General features: G+C 55.6%; 1 long non-coding RNA gene across 1 annotated transcript; it reads left to right on the forward strand.

Moving 5' to 3' along the window:
- Positions 1-1,367: 1,367 nt before the first annotated feature.
- Positions 1,368-12,576, forward strand: LOC149521808 (uncharacterized). The gene is made up of 3 exons (XR_016347730.1): positions 1,368-2,077; positions 3,292-3,505; positions 11,256-12,576. It is a non-coding gene; the product is annotated as an uncharacterized LOC149521808 (long non-coding RNA).
- Positions 12,577-14,673: the final 2,097 nt, after the last annotated feature.

The raw sequence follows: 14,673 nt of genomic DNA on the forward strand, positions 1-14,673 counted from the left end.
TCCTGCTGCCTGCCGGGCCCCTTAGCCCCTTTGCTCTCGCAGTGCCTTTGCCCCACTGTCTAGACCCCCCCATTCCACTCGCGGCAACCACCACCTTACCCCTCAGCCGCCGGCCTGGCGAGTTAGAGCAGCAAGTTTCTCTTGTCTGCCCAGATGGGGAAAGCCAGCCCCACTGCCAGGGGACAGGGGTGTTCTAACCCTGGGAGAGACTCAGGTCGGGGGTGAGGGGCGCTGGCAGGGCTGGGGGGAGCAGGGGGCTGTAGGTCGGGGGTGAGGGGCACCGGCAGGGCTGGGGGGAGCAGGGGGCTGCAGGTCAGGGGTGAGGGGCGCTGGCAGGGCTGGGGGGAGCAGGGGGCTGTAGGTTGGAGGTCAGGGGCACCGGCAGGGCTGGGGGGAGCAGGGGGCTGTAGGTTGGAGGTCAGGGGCACCGGCAGGGCTGGGGGGAGCAGGGGGCTGCAGGTCGGGGGTGAGGGGCACCGGCAGGGCTGGGGGGAGCAGGGGGCTGTAGGTCGAGGGTGAGGGGCACCGGCAGGGCTGGGGGGAGCAGGGGGCTGCAGGTTGGGGGTGAGGGGCACCGGCAGGGCTGGGGGGAGCAGGGGGCTGCAGGTTGGGGGTGAGGGGCACCGGCAGGGCTGGGGGGAGCAGGGGGCTGCAGGTCGGGAGTGAGGGGCGCTGGCAGGGCTGGGGGGAGCAGGGGGCTGCAGGTCGGGGGTGAGGGGCACCGGCAGGGCTGGGGGGATCAGGGGGCTGCAGGTCGGGAGTGAGGGGCACCGGCAGGGCTGGGGGGAGCAGGGAGCTGCAGGTTGGGGGTGAGGGGCACCGGCAGGGCTGGGGGATCAGGGGGCTGCAGGTCGGGAGTGAGGGGCACCGGCAGGGCTGGGGGGATCAGGGGGCTGCAGGTCGGGAGTGAGGGGCGCTGGCAGGGCTGGGGGGAGCAGGGGGCTGCAGGTCGGGGGTGAGGGGCACCGGCAGGGCTGGGGGGAGCAGGGGGCTGCAGGTCGGGAGTGAGGGGCGCTGGCAGGGCTGGAGGGAGCAGGGGGCTGCAGGTCGGGAGTGAGGGGCGCTGGCAGGGCTGGGGGGAGCAGGGGGCTGCAGGTCGGGAGTGAGGGGCGCTGGCAGGGCTGGGGGGATCAGGGGGCTGCAGGTCGGGAGTGAGGGGCACCGGCAGGGCTGGGGGGAGCAGGGGGCTGCAGGTCGGGAGTGAGGGGCGCTGGCAGGGCTGGGGGGAGCAGGGGGCTGCAGGTCGGGAGTGAGGGGCACCGGCAGGGCTGGGGGGAGCAGGGGGCTGCAGGTCGGGAGTGAGGGGCGCTGGCAGGGCTGGGGGGAGCAGGGGGCTGCAGGTCGGGAGTGAGGGGCACCGGCAGGGCTGGAGGGAGCAGGGGGCTGCAGGTCAGGGGCTCTGGGTGGCTGTGCTGACCGCCCAGGGTCTGTCTGCATGTTAGTCAGCCTCCCCCAGCCCCCAGGCTCAAAGCCCGGGACAGCTGGGCAGGGCTAGAACTTGCAGTGTGGATGTTCAGGCTCGGAGTGGAGCTGGGCTCTGGGCCCCCCCCCCCATCGCAGGGTCTCAGAGCCCGAGCCTGAACGTCTACACTGAAGTTTCAAAGCCCTTCAGCCTGAGTCCCGGTCGGCTGAGAGCTGCCCCGTCTGGGCCCGGCGCCTGTACGGTGCCCACTGGCCAGGTCATGACGATGATCTGGAGAAATGGTCTGAGGGAAACCGGATGAAGTTCAACCAGGACAACTGCAAAGTCCTCCACGTAGGGAGGGACAATCCGTTTCACACACAACGGGAAGTGACTGTCTAAGCAGGAGCCCTGCAGAAAGGGATCAAGGGGTCATAGTGGACCACGAGCTAAATATGAGTCAACAACGTGACAGGGTTGCAAAATAAGCCGCACGTCAATCAGGGCTGCGTAAACAGGAGTTTCGTAAGCGAGACACGAGAAGTCATTCTTCCGCTCCGCTCTGCACTCAGGAGCCTCGGCTGGAGTCTCATGTCCAGTTCTGGGCACCACATTTCGGGAAAGATGTGGAGAAATTGGAGAAGTTCCAGAGAAGGGCAACTAAAATGACGAAAGGTCTAGAGAACATGAGCTCTGAGGGAAGACTGAAAGAATTGGGTTTGTTTAGTCTAAAAGAGAAGGCGGAGAGGGGACATGATAGCAGCTTTCAAGGACCTAAAAGGGTGTCACAAGGAGGAGGGAGAAAAATTGTTCTCCTTGGCCTCTGAGGACAGGACAAGAAGCAATGGGCTTAAATTGCAACAGGGGGGCTGTCTCTACACTGGCCAGTTATTCCGGAAAATCAGCCGCTTTTCCGGAATAACTTGCCAGCTGTCTACACTGGCCCCTTGAATTTCCGGAAAAGCACTGATGATCTAATGTAAAATCATCAGTGCTTTTCCGGAAAAACTATGCTGCTCCCATTCGGGCAAAAGTCTTTTTCCGGAAAATTGTTCCGGAAAAGGGCCAGTGTAGACAGCAGAGATTTCTTTTCCGCAAAAAAGCCCCGATCGCGAAAATGACGATCGGGGATTTTTTGTGGAAAAGCACGTCTAGATTGGCACGGACGCTTTTCTGGAAAAAGTGCTTTTCCGGAAAAGCATCCTGCCAATCTAGACGAGCTTTTTCCGAAAATGCTTTTAACGGAAAACTTTTCCGTTAAAAGCATTTCCGGAAAATCATGCCAGTGTAGACGTAGCTGGGAGGTTTAGGTTGGACATTAGGAAAAACTTCTTACCTTCCAGGGTGGTTTAGTACTGGGATAAATTGCCTAGGGGGGTTGTGGAATCTCCATCACTGGAGATAGTTAAGAGCAGGTTGGATAGACACACCTATGAGGGATGATCTAGAAGGTGCTTGGTCCTGCCGTGAGGGCAGGGGACTGGACTTGATGACCTCTCGAGGTCCCTTCCAGTTCTAGGATTCTAGGATTCTGTGAATGATGCTCAGGAAAGCAACCATGATAGCTGGGGGAGGGGAAGCAGGAGGTGCTGAGGGGGGATGGGAGGTGCCCTGAGCCTCGCCCCTTCCCAGCGTTTCGTGCTTTGCTCTTCTGGCGCCACTAACTGCGGAGAGAGGCAGGCAGCGCCCAATCTGGTAGTTGTGCTCCCTAGCCAGTGGTGAGGCTGGGCTCTAAGGGAGGTGGGCATATCCCCCTCCCCTCTGCAGCTGTGTGCTTGGGGTGATGGTTCTGTGGGGCCCGAGCTGGCCGGTGGATGCTGAGACTCTGAGTAGATCAGGCTCCGTGGGTGAGGCATGTGACCCAACACCCAGCTTCCCTCTGTTCCTAGATCGCTCCGGGGCTCCGGGAGGAACCGAGGGGGTCCTGGCACCCGGAGGCGCCTTTCGCTGCCAAGTCGTAGGCACGGTGTGAGCCGAAGGTCCGGCCGCAGCCACGCGGGAAGACAATGGATCGCAGCAGGGCCTCTGAACAGACGTAACCACTGACCACGCCGCGTGAAGTCCATCCCGCCTCTCTGGAGCTCAGGTCCCACCTGTTAAAGGGTGATCCTCTGTCTGCTTTGATTGCGAGTGCTGCCTGGCGGGGATACCTGTACAGCACCTGGCACTGATACGATGCATGGGGATGGGACAGTGGGGATAAATACAGAAAAGATTGGGAGGCACCCAGATGCTATGGTGAGGGGCACACCAGGCAGAGAGGTAGCCATGAGGAAGGGGCAAGGCTGGGACTTAGTGTCTGCTCCTCCTAGTATTTTGACTCCCACAAGCTAGAAGCCTAGTTACTGTCCCACACCAGGGCCTAAGCCCCCAGCAGGGGTGGATCTGAACCCAGATCTCCAGCCCTCCACCCTAGGAACCAGCCAGCAGTGCCCCTAGGCGATAGAGCTGAGGCAACAACCTCCCTTGGATAAATCAGCTGCAAGCTCGGCCTATCTGACATGCTGGGGGGAGGAAAGGGGGGGGGGGAAGATGCACTCAGACAGCCAAAGGATACTGGAGAGTGGGGGTGTGATTAATTAGGGAGGGGCTCCCTCCCCTGCAGAGAGAGATGACTCCTGCTGATAGCACCTTCCCCCTCCCCCCCAATGCGACTTGCCTTTTGATCTCCCTGTTGTTTGTCACATCCCGGAACCAACTTCTCCTTGGAATGACCACACTTTTGCCAGAATCGGTGGTTAGAGATTTGGGAGGGAGAAGGGAGACAGATAGGAGTCACTCAGGACCACTGGCTTCTATTCCCAGCTCTGCAAGGGGGAGTGTGACCTAGCGGTTAGACTGAGCATGAGCCTGGGAGTCAAGAATCTTGGGTCTTTTTGCAGCTCTGGGAGGGAGGTGGGGTCTAGTGGTTAGAGCGGGGGGGCTTAGGTACCTGGGGTTCTAGTCCCCTGTTTGCCACTGACTTTCCATGGCAGCTGTTCCAAGTTGTGGCTCTGTGCCTCAGTTTCCTGTCTAGAAATTAGAGATCCTACTTCCCTGACAGGGGCAAGTTCAGGCTAGTTAAGAAGGGAGAGTTGGCTGTTAAGGCCATGTGCAATAATGGAATACAGTGTCAATCCTTTCACTACAACTCTGTCCTCCTGTGATGAGGGTAATAGTTATTTATCAGCCCTCAGCAATGCTATACAGCATTGTCAGCCAACACTAAAATGCAGCCACCTCTGGGGCGGGATACAGTACTGGTTTAACAGCCGACAGCAACGCAGTGCAGGGTTCAGTCACGCACTGCTGAAATGCAGCCAGCTTGGGGGCGTGGCAGTAATTTAGCACTCCTTAACAATGGGGAAATCTGGAGAGGCAGACCATGGAATTGATCTAATTAGACTCTGGCCAGGAAAGCAGTATGCTGAACAGCCTGGGGAGTGACTCCTCTTTCAAACTGTCTCCCAGAAAATCCAGCTGCAGAAAGTTTGCGTCCAGCTTTTCTTAATCGATGTGCTGAGGAGTTCCAGGGCCCAGGCTGCACTAGCAGGGGGCAGGATGGATTCTGTCAGGCAGCTCTGCAGGCATCACCAGTCACCCGCCAGCATCTGCTTCCCCAGGAATTCTTTCCTCTTGCCCTCACGCCTGTTCCAAATAAGCTTCCCCTTCCAGACCAACAAACCCCAGAAACAGGTTGTCTCAGAGGGGCTGACAGCCTGACTAAGTGTTGATGAAAGATGGCTTGTCAGAGCACGGAGTGGAATCCACTGTGTGGCTATAACCTTTCCTGCTCTCAAGCCAGGCCATGTGTGAGAACCGAGGGACCCTCCAGTTGATGCAGAGAGGGGTGCAACCACAGCACGCTCAGTAGGGGGCGCTCCCCTCTGGGTCAGAACCGATCCCAATGTCCCCGTGTGATGCCCTGTCGCAGGGAGATCTCTTGAGATGAGAAACACTCGGATCCCATTTGCTCGGGAAAGATCAACATCCCTACGAGGAAAGGGCCTGAGCCGACACCCTGAATATCAAGGAGGATATTTTTATTGAGATGTGGGCTTGGCAGAATCCACCCGCTAGCCTCCCAATGCTGATTCTTCAACATGCTTTTTTCGATTTTCACCCTGGTGCGAAATGACGGGCTGCGTGCAACATGAGCCAATGCTGATTTATTGACAGTCGACGCTGAGACTGAAAAAGTTACAAGTTTCTTCATGCAGCGCACAGTCAACCTGTGGAACTCCTTGCCAGAGGCTTTTGTGAAGGCCGGGACTTTAACGGGGCTCAAAAAAGAGCTAGAGAGATTCATGGAGGTTAGGTCCATCAATGGCTATTAGCCAGAATGGGCAGGGATGGTGTTCCAAGCCTCTGTTTGTCAGAGGCCAGAAATGGATGACAGGGGAGGGATCACATGATGATTATCTGTTCTGTTCACTCCCTCTGGGACACTTGGCATTAGCCACTGTCGGCAGACAGGACACTGGGCTGGATGGACCTTTGGTCTGACCCAGTCTGGCTGTTCTTATGTTCTCGCTCACTGGTGCGGCTGTTCCAGCCCTGCCTGACGACATGTTTTTCACACCAAGAAATTCTTAGGCAGCATTTTTTTTTACTGTGCATGGCTGTCAGTTGTGAGTGCAACCAATGGAAGTGCTCTTTGGTGGGTGAAATTGACGCTTGCAAATCACCATCGGACTCTGCTGCGTTGATTTATATTTCAGCTGCGCAAAGAAATCACTCCCTAGATCAGGCCCCTTTTGGGCTGGGTCCTGTACAGACATGGAGGGAAACAGTCCCTGCCCCAAGGAGCCTGCAGTCTAAGCAGACATCTGTTTGACAGAGGTAAAGGGAGGACCGGAGAGATGAAGGGAGGCTGTCAGAGCTGGGATTTGAAGCCAGTGCCCGCCCGTGGCTTAAAACACAAAGCTAGTCTTCTGTCTTCCTGTCTCAAGCCTGTCTTTACCCTTGCCCAGCAGCGGAATGAAATCTTGCAAGTGCTTTGCAAACAGCACAAGTGCCCACGCTCTGTGGCCTGCCTATCATGCATGCCCTGACCTCAGGAATAAATGAAACAAGCCATAGGACAAATAAGGTGGGGTCAAGTCTCTGCTACCCCTTACTCCAAACTCAGCTGGACCACCCCTGCGCCACTTCCCCCTCCCCCCCCGCCCCATTGCTGCCTTTGATCTGTTTAGGTTTGTGGGTGTCCTCCCTCCCTCCCAAGTCATAACAAAGGATCCTATCTGAAATCTGCTCAGGATGCTGTCAGGGGAGACTCAGGGCTCAGTTTTCATTTGCTTAAGTGTTTTCAATCTCCCCAGTGCGGTGGGAATGGCTGGGACGGCGCGAAGGTTAGAAACGGGCCCTGTTAACCCTCCGTCCTTACCTCGGGGCCCCCACGAACAATGAAAAGTGAAAACACCCTCCGCGGATTGTGATTGCAAAAGCTCAGGACATGCCAAACTAATTAGGGCCTTTGGCGAACTCCTTTCACATCTGCAGGGTTTCTCACGCTGCTCCGGGGGCTGCATTTGGGGGCAGCTGGGTGGCTTGCGCGGGGTGGGAGGGGGCTTTGGAAAGAGGATACTGAGCCTGTCACCCTAAGGTCACCGGTTTGAATTTAAGCCAGGCGGGGCGTGAGCAAAAACGGTCGGAGCTTTGCTCAGTGGCTTGTGTGAAATGAGTCGGGAGAGGGGAAGGGTTGTCGCGGATGCCCCTTCTCTGGACAGGTCACCCCAGGACACCCCCATGGTGTGCGAGGGTTCAGAGGTCAGGAGGCTGGGGGAAGGCTGGTCTAGTGGTTAGGCCACTAACTTGCAAAGTGGGCGACAAAGATTCCACTCCCTCTTCTGCCCCAGTATTCCTGTGTGAGCCCCACGCTTGGCCTGCTCAGTGCCTCAGTTTCCCCTTCTGCACAAGGGGGATCACAGCATGGCCCTGCCCCCGAGGGTGCTGTGAGGATAACTACATTAAAGGAGGTGAGCTGCTCAGATGCTAGCTGATACAGCTCCTTGCACCGGAGGAAGTGTTATGATAATAGTGGGGGCCTTTGAGGGTGTTGGCTACCCAAATACTTGCACCTGCTCTGGTTGTGCCGTGCAATAGTGGCTGGATGCAGGAGCGTCCACGGGGAAGGCATGAGCTGCATAGGAAAACACAGCTGCCATCTGCAAGGCTGGGCTTCGGTTGAGCAGGTGTTGACGGCACCAGGAGAACGAGCTCTTGCAATGTCCAAGTCCAGCCATGACAAGCGACGGCATCTAGCGCCCCTGTTGGGCTGCAACTAGCGTCCAAGGCCAGGACCATAATCATCAAGTCAGAACCTCTGTGTAGTGCAGGTTAGAGAACGTCCCCGTAAGAATACCCAGGGCAGATCTTTGAGACCATAAAAACAGCCAGACAGGGTCAGACCAAAGGTCCATCTAGCCCAGTGTCCTGTCTTCTGACAGTGGCCAGTGCCAGATGTGCCGGAAGGAGTGAACAGAACAGGGAATTACCAAGTGATCCCTCCCCTGTCGCCCATTCCCAGCCTCTGACAGTCTACGGCCACCATCCCTGGCTTATAGCCAGTTGTGGATCTATCCCCCATGAATTTATCTACTTCTTTTTGGAACCCCGTTAAAGTCCTAACCTTCACAACATCATGTGGCAAGGAGTTCCACAGGTTGACTGTGCATTGTGTGAAGAAATACTTCCTTGTGTTTGTTTTAAACCTGCTGCCTTTTCATTTTATTGGGGGGGGATGACCCCTCATTCTCCTGATATGAGAAAACCACCTAGTTGCAATTTCTAGTCCCAGCTCCACCTGCGGCATGACCTCTGTCATATCCTGCTCCCTGCCTCACTTTCAACTCTCCCACTTTGTGGCTACGTCTAGACTGGCATGATTTTCTGGAAATGCTTTTAATGGAAAAGTTTTCCGTTAAAAGCATTTTCGGAAAAGCGCGTCTAGATTGGCAGGACGCTTTTCCGCAAAACCATTTTTGCGGAAAACAAATCTCTGCTGTCTACACTGGCCCTTTTGCGCAAAAGTTTTTCGGAAAAAGACTTGCCCAAATGGGAGCAGCATAGTATTTCCACAAGAAGCACTGACAATCTTACATGAGGTCGTCAGTGCTTTTGCGGAAATTCAAGTGGCCAGTGTAGACAGCTGGCAAGTTTTTCCGGAAAAGCGGCTAATTTTTCGGAAAAACTTGCCAGTCTAGACACAGCCTGGCTGTGAGCAACAGTTACTCCCGGCTAGGCACTGAATCCCAAATCACCATTTCACCAGCTGCTCCTAGGTGTGTCTGCATTGTGTGTTTCCAATCAATCAATCAATCAATCAATCAGGGGCCTTTACAAACACAACTTTTTCCCCTCTCTCTAGCCAGGCATCTTCCTTGACAACAGCTTGAGCCCTAAAGCTAGGGAGGGAGAAATCTGTCAGTGACTGTACTCCACAGCAGTGCCAAAACCAACAGACCCTGCCTAGACTCCTGGCAACAATGCAAGGGCAAGGGTGTGGGGGTCTGGTGAGAGGCGTTGCCGGCAGCGAACCCATCCATCCTCCTGGAAGGAGCTGCCGAAAGGCCCGCGCTGAGGGGAGCGGCCAGCTAGCCTTTGGGGAACCCCTGTCTGGTGACCTAGGCAGCCCAGCCTAGATGTGGCTAGAGAGCCAGAGAGAACTGGGTCTGCCTGTCCTGCGCGCTGGGGTGGTTGGAGGGACCCACAAGTGAGAAGAAGGGACCCTCCCCAAATGAGAAGCAGAAAAAAACCTTGAACCCCAGAGCCCAGGGTGACCCAGTCTAGTGGATATTATTGGGCACCCCCCCCTCCCAGGCTTGGGGTGTGGCGTCTGGGTGGGAGGGTGCAGGAGTGGGCTGGGGTGGGAAGGGCGGGTGGGAGGTAGGATGGAGGGGAGGGGGTGTGGCGTCTAGGTGGGAGGGGGCTGCATGGCTGGAGCACCAGCCTGACTCCCTGATGCTGGTGGGGGTTGGGGGGAGCCTTGTGCCTCAGGGGCTAGATCCAGGTGACCTGGGGGTTGGGTTCAGCCCTGGGCTGTGGGGTCCCCACCCCTTCCTTAGCAGCCCCCTCTCTATTCAGCCCAGCCCAGCACTGCCTCTTTCCCATCACTAGACAGTCTTTGGTAATGTTTGAGGTGGTGGCTGCATTTAGCTCATGGGGGTTTCTAGCCTTGGAAGTGAAGCTCTGGAAAAGCAGGATGCTGCCAGGGGATGTTCTCATGCGGGGTCCTGTATTCTCTGTCCAGCGAGGCTGTCTGGGAGTCTCCCTTCCTCCTTGCCAGCAGAGGGAGCTTCCTCCATCACTGGCAACCCCAAGTACTTCAAATTCCCAAGCAGGGCCCCTATAAGGGAGACTGGCCTAGCAAACATGAGGGTCTATCTGGTGTCGGAGTCTGGAACTGGCCACGCTTTCCCCCTTGGCTCTCCCTTTCTTGAAACAAAAGCTGAGATCTTGTCTCCCCATGACTCTGGGAGCTGGGGATTAAAGAGAGTCGCTGAATATCATAGAATCATAGAACACTAGAACCGGAGGGGATCTGGAGAGGTCATCGAGTCCAGTCCCCTGCCCTCACGGCAGGACCAAGCACCGTCTAGAAAGACCATCCCTGACAGGTGTCTGGGCAGGCAGGAAGTTTTTCCTAATGTCCAACCTAAACCTCCCTTGCTGCAGTTTAAGCCCATTGCTTCTTGTTCTACCCTCAGATGTTAAGGAGAACCATTTTTCTCCCTCCTCCTTGTGACACCCTTTCAGATACTTGAAAACTGCTATTGTGTCCCCTCTCAGTCTTCTGCTTTCCAAACTAAACAAGCCCGATTCTTTCAGTTTTTGCTCCATAGCCCATGTTCTCTAGATCTTTAATCATTCTCGTTGCTCTTCTCTGGACCCTCTCCAATTTCTCCACATCTTTCTTGAAATGTGGCACCCAGAACTGGACACAATACTCCAATTGAGGCCTAAGCAGCACAGAGCGGCAGAATGACTTCTCGTGTCTTGCTCGCAACACTCTTGTTAATACATCCCAGAATCATGTTTGCTTTTTTTGCAACAGCGTCCCAACTGTTGACTCATATTTAGCTTGTGGTCCACTCTGACCCCTAGATCCCTTTCTGCAGGACTCCTTCCAAGACAGTCACTTCCCATTCTGTATGTGTGAAACGGATTGTTCCTTCCTAGGCAGAGCACTTTGCATTTGTCCTTATTAAACTTCAACCTATTGACCTCAGACTGTTTCTCCAGTTTGTCCAGATCGTTTTGAATTATGACCCACCCTCTCCTCCAAAGCACTTGCAACCCCTCCCAGCTTGGTATCATCTGCAAACTTAATAAGCGTCCTCTCTATGCCAATAGCTAAATCGTTGATGAAGATATTGAACAGAACTGGTACCTCAACAGACCCCTGCAGAACCCCGCTTGTTATGCCCTTCCAGCATGATTGTGAACCGTTAATAACCACTCTCTGAGAACGGTTGTCTAGCCAGTTATGCACCCAGCTTATAGTAGGTGAATATGGTGAAGGTTGGTAACTCCGCCAGTGGCAGGCTGGGAAATGCAAAGCAACAGGAGCTGCGGTCCAAAGCAAAATGTTCTCTCCTTCATCTGCTCACCAGCAGAAGGGTTTTGAAGCAGGATGTGAAGGTTCCCAGGTAGTGGCGGGGGGAGGGAGAGAGAGTGTGAGCTGTAGAAAGTGCTATAATGCTAGAAATACCTTCGGCACTGGAAAGACCCACAACATGGTTCTCCTGTCCAATGAAGGTCCTTGGCACGTTCTCTTGTGTGTGCCAGAATTGGGGACTTTCACACCAGAAGGCTGGCCTAATTCCACTGTGTGCCCTTATATTGCACCACCATCATTTCTTTCTGCTTCCAGCTTCCTGCCCTGGGCTGTTAATCAGCTCTCATCCCTGCCCCAGTGATGAGCAAATGATTTCTGTGCCATGTTCTGTGTGGCTGTTGCATGATTCTCACACCCCACCCCAGAGGTGGCTGCATTTCAGGAACAGGTTGGTAAAATCTTTGCCTCTGGATAAATCCAGGATTCATTAACTGTACCAGTCTACTGGAATTTAAAACATGTCCCTCCTTGGCTACACTCTTCCCGCATATCAGGTCCTGGGAGGTTTTTACTTTGATTTTTAGCTGCTGCTAACGTTTTATACCCACAGAGGAAATATGGCCTCTGCATTTATATTGAATTTCTGTGGCATTTTACGGTCTGGGATGTTTTTAGCGTAGATTTTTCCTGTTACCATGGTGCGAGAGTTAAATTGAGCTAAGCAGGGTGCTTAGTGTCCAACCTTCCAGATGTTCGACCTTATTAGTGGAACAATGGAGAAGTGAAACAGACATTTAAAAAAAAAAAAAAAAGGATGCCCAGAAATATTTCAGCCCTTGGAAAGGACCCACCAGCCACAAAATAGTTGGAATAGTTAGTGTGTATATCCAGAGGTCAGGGGAGCATAGGGGAGACCAGATGCAGAGATGGAAAGGAGCCAGTGAGAGAGGGAGGGGTTCCATGTGAGGGCATGTAAAAGAGGAATGGGCTAGCTCGGGTTCGAGTCTCTCTTGCAGCCTGTGCAGGAGTTCAAAGCCAGCCCCAGGGCAGTGCTGACAAAAAGTTGCTGGAGAGTGGTTGTTCTGAAGCCAGGTTCCACCTCAGGGGTGGCTGCATCATTGCACTGATGGAAGGACTATCCCTCTGAGGAAAAGGCCTGGCACTTGCCTAAGCACAGGGAGGTAAGGCGGTCTTAGACTCAAGAGCCCCAGGCTTGGTTCCTGGCTCCCTGCCTGGGCAAATCAGTTCATTTTGCTCCGTGCCTCAGTTTCCCACCCCAGGGTGGAAATAATGAAGCTTCCTGACTTTCTAGTGAGAGACGTGGCAGCCTGAGAGAGGTGCTGGAGGGGAGGGAGAGGGGAGAGGCCCTCTCAACACTGCAGATTCCTGTCCCAAATAAGGAGGCAAACATGGCCACTGACAGAGGTGACCTGCTGCCATGGTTACCAGAGGACCAGGTTTTGGGTGCACAGAGACCCAGCTCTAGAGCCCGCTACGTCCTTCACGGTCTCCCCGGACAAAGACCGGGGGGGCGGGTCCCTTCTGGGGATACAAGCAGCCAAGTTCCCTGCTCCTGCCAGGCTGCCCCTTGGTGTTGTGTGCAGCCGATCATCAGAGATGGGGGCGGAGGCAGGGGGGTATCCCAGGGGTCCTAGCAACACCACTCTGTGCACTGGCCCATTCGGGGCAGTTTGTTTGGCCCCTCTGGAGACTGGGGTCAGAAGTGGCCGAGGTCCAGGAAGCTTCAGACTGGGCCGCTGTGACCTCCCTGCGGCCTACGGGATGAACCCAGGTGTGACAACTGCTGGTTTGGCCGGGACGCCGCGTCCCTGAGCTGATCCCAAGTGCCAGGGCCAGGCCTGCTAATGGGGGTGGGGACTAAAAGGGGCCTGGCCATTCAAAGGGGCGCCCAACCCTTTAAATCGCCGCCCGCCGCGTCGTGCCCTGTGCTCAGAGCAGCTCTGAGGACTGGGGGGAGGAAGGGGCGGCTGCCCCCAGCCCCGCCCATTATGCCAAGGCCCCGCCCCTTCTGGGAGCACAGAGCTGCGCCCCCCCCCACCTTGCCCAGGGGCGCGTGGAAGCGGTCAGTGGCCCTGGCCAGGACTGCCAACCTGGAGGTGTAACCAGCTCATCTGCTCTGGATCAGGGAGATTGGGAGCCGTGAAACAAGGTTTCCACTAATCTCTTCCATCCATGTGTGGAATAATTTTTTTATGTGCATCACCTATAGAAACCTAGCTGTGGGCGCTGTGCTAATCAGCAGGGCAGCATTGGACTCTCTCCTGAGTGGCTGCACAAGTGCACAGCTGGGTACACTGCCCATGGTTCACATGCTCACCACTGAGTTACAGCTGCACGAGACACCTCTTCCTCCAAAACCCTTGTGTCTGGCGTATCTCCTTTGCCCCTCAGAGCTTGGGTTGCTGCTGGAGCCATGCCGGACAGCCCCTCTCTGCAGCATCCCAGCAGGCAGCTGGACCTTAGCCAGAATGGCTGGAAGCTTCTTCAGTGTGACGAAGTGGGGATCACGTGTAATGTTTTTAGGTCGCCTGTGCGTGCCTCAGTTTCCCCATATGCTGCATTGTGATCGAGGGGTTGGACCAGGGCTGTCTGCTGAGAGGACCGTGTCCAATCCAATTTTCTGGATGCCGAGCAAGCCACAGCCCAGAGGGATAAGGACTTTCCTGTCTCTCCTCAGCATTGAGCAGCATTTCCACAGCTGGATGGCACAGGTGTGGGGGAAGATCCAGGCTCTCAGCTGGAGCTGGATGAAGGCAGTTGGATGAAGCTTAACCCAAGTGGTGCTCTGCAGCGTGGCTCAGCTCTGGGCTAACGGGACTGGGCCACGCTTTAACCGTCTCTTCTCTGTTCCTCTCAGGCCTTCCCAGGCCCTGCAGGCTCCCGAAGATTAATCAACCCTAAACGTTCCACAGCGCTGAGCGAGGGGTGTGAATCCCCCAAGAGCGTACGAATCTTCCTCAGCATCTGTTGCCATGGCGTGAAGCTGGGGTGCTGCCGGCCCAGAGGCCCAGTTTTAAGGATGCGGTAAAGCCATCTGGCCTTACGCTGGATGGTATATGAGACTCCCGGGAGGGGGTGTCAGGCACTGACAGGTTCCTCTTCGGGTTCCAAACTCGGGCGCTGTATCAGCGATCCGTAGGATCAGTGTTAGAGGCTGCAAAATCAGATCGGGGGTGGTCTTTTGTGCTGCCTCTGGCTGTCGCCTAGAAAGATTGACTGCACTGATATCGCAGCCAAACATTCCCCCCGCCCCCACAGCGCACTGCGAGTTAAATTATTCCCAGCCCTGTGTACACAGGAATTCCTGTCAGGGCCCGGAAAGAAAATATACTCTCTTGCTAGCCCTCCTGTGTGTGATATGACAAGCTATCGCTGCCCCTGCAGTGCGGCTGTCTCTGGGGCAGCGCACGCTGGCTTGGGTTGGCATTACTAAGTGTTTAAGAATACAGGCAGTCCCCGGGTTACATGGATCCGACTTACATCAGATCCCTACTTACAAACGGGGTGAGGCAACCCCGCACTAGCTGCTTCCCCCCAGCAGACCAGGGAGATGCGAAGCTAGCGCCCCTCCCCCTCCCCCCAGCAGACCAGGGAGACGCGGAGTGGCTTTTCTCAGCAGACACCTCAGCTTGAAAATAAAGGACTGAGGAAGTGAGGTGTGGGAGAATAAAACTGAGCTCTGGAGAAATGTTTGGCTAGAGTTTCCCCTACA

This window comes from Pelodiscus sinensis, chromosome 22, assembly GCF_052426305.1.
Source record: "Pelodiscus sinensis isolate ZL-2025 chromosome 22, ASM5242630v1, whole genome shotgun sequence".
Lineage (NCBI taxonomy): Eukaryota > Metazoa > Chordata > Testudines > Trionychidae > Pelodiscus > Pelodiscus sinensis.